The following is a 2,000-nucleotide window of genomic DNA, read 5'->3' as shown; positions in this document are numbered from 1 at the left end:
CTGAAACATGATGCTGCCCAGTGCGTTTGAGTGAGCGCAGAGGAGTGCAGGCCTAAAATAACTTTAAAATATAATTTCAGGTCTTTTGTTTTTGTTTTGTTTTTTGTGACTTCCCTACACACACTTTACCCTTTTATTGTTACCTAAGCGTATTGTCTACCTGCAGGACAGGTTTTAAGCTTCCCCTCAGCAGCCACGAAATGATGATTTATGCGTCCTCTTCAGCACCACACTCTCCCTCCGGAATGTTACATAATGTGTCACTCTTAAAAGTGTTGACGCAGGTAATCCCGGTCAGTATTAGCACACTTTAGCTCAACAATACCACGTGAAAGGCAGAAACCTGTTTAAACTTTGTGCAGACCTCCAGCTGTTTACACACACAAATGTTAACTGCACTAATTCAAGCTAAAAGACCATTAGGACAAGACAATGGTTCCATATACAGTGGTAACTGCTGCACAAGCATTTGTTTCTCATGTTTATTTATGTAGGAGCAGATACACAATTCACTGAACACAATCTCATTTACAACACTTGTCCCTAGATGGGATTTTGTTAAACAAAATACTTTAATCTTAGGTTAATCCTTTTGCTTTTTTGATCTTATACTTCTTTCTTAAAATCAATCATGTGCTTCATCTTTTCCTCTTTGCAATTTCCTTATATGTAGACCTTGACCTGTCAGTGACGGGTAGCCCCTTATCATTAGCGTTTTTTTAAATAAATAAAGAACAGAGTCACACCCATCGTTGGCTAAGTGGAGCTGGTTCACCAACATACCTGTCATACTGATGCTTCATCTGCATGTGGTAACACCACTGCCATGCCCTCAGAGGGCTATGTCACAACCAAATTACTGGAAGTTACTTCTCCAAAACCAGAAATGTAGCTGCTGCTGCTGCTGCTGCTGCTGGGAGATTAAGAGTTTCACAATCAGACATATCTGTTTTACTCCTAGTGGCTTTAGGATGTAGTGAAATTTTATATCATCATTGAAAATGCTCATCAAATATCTTACTGCTTGTATACCTGATGTATTTATAGGACAATTAAACATATAGCCTACCAACATTTGGCTGGTAGCAAGTAAATCCCAGTGTTGCTTTAATAGATATTGCCAGTTTCCACAATTACGATTCAGGTTTTGGCTTTGCTTTCCAGACAACAGAGCTCAGCAGTGTTTCAGGCTGTCATCCATTTGTCTGTCAGTTTTTTCAGAAACTGACAGACATATTTCAAAAACAGACTTCAATTTTGCACGTAAGCCTGAAATCTAACAGTCAATCTCTTGAGAGTCTCCCAGAAAAAACCCATCCGTAACTCCACAGTTTGGTTCTTGGATGCACATTACACACACGACCAGAAACAATGACTGAAATTTGTGAGCACAGAAATTCCCAGGCAAAGTTTCCAGCTGTGCGGGTAACAGAACTGCTGTAAAATCAGCCTGTGAAGAGAAACAATAGTTACTGTTTTGTATGCCAACACATTAGTGTATTGTGTGGGGGGTGGAAATGTTTCATTAGTGCACGTGTGATCCTGCTCTTCCTATAGCCTCCCTGCTGTACCTCAAAATACAAATAATACAGGAAGGAACTCAAGCAAATATTTATTCATGCTCGGGCTCAGACTGGTTTGATATGTTCGCAGATTCGTTTGACTCATGACTGTGTGCCGCACTATCAGCACAGAGTCACAGATCAGCCACAACAGGTGTTTGCACTGAAAACTGAAAAGAACGTGTTGACATGCATCATAACTAGCAGGCCTTCATGTTTGTTAACAGTGTTACATAGCTTCAATAATACAATATATACAACAACAATATATTTACAGGTAATTGTGTGTTTACTCACCTGTCCTGGCCGGTGTCGTCCAGTCATTCAAGTGGCCTGAGAATGATGAGCTAGCTGCTGTGGCCTATTCGCAGAGTGGGCTCCTTGTCTCACCTGGCAGGTAAAGAGATGAGCGCAGCTGTCTATGAACTGTAGCTCACC

The 2,000-nt window shown here is 40.8% G+C and overlaps 1 long non-coding RNA gene across 1 annotated transcript; it reads right to left on the bottom strand.

The window, feature by feature from the left end:
* Window positions 1-468: 468 nt before the first annotated feature.
* LOC147820280 (uncharacterized) lies at window positions 469-1,937 on the bottom strand. Its single transcript, XR_015437036.1, has 2 exons — window positions 1,860-1,937; window positions 469-1,450 (listed from the first exon to the last, which is right to left on the bottom strand). It is a non-coding gene; the product is annotated as an uncharacterized LOC147820280 (long non-coding RNA).
* Between the last annotated feature and the right edge of the window lie 63 nt (window positions 1,938-2,000).

Source organism: Seriola lalandi, unplaced genomic scaffold (genome assembly GCF_002814215.2).
Source record: "Seriola lalandi dorsalis isolate HSWRI2012SDOR001 ecotype SW California unplaced genomic scaffold, Sedor1 jcf7180001973814, whole genome shotgun sequence".
Classification (NCBI taxonomy): Eukaryota; Metazoa; Chordata; class Actinopteri; order Carangiformes; family Carangidae; genus Seriola; species Seriola lalandi.
This window is presented reverse-complemented; position numbering and strand designations above follow the sequence as displayed.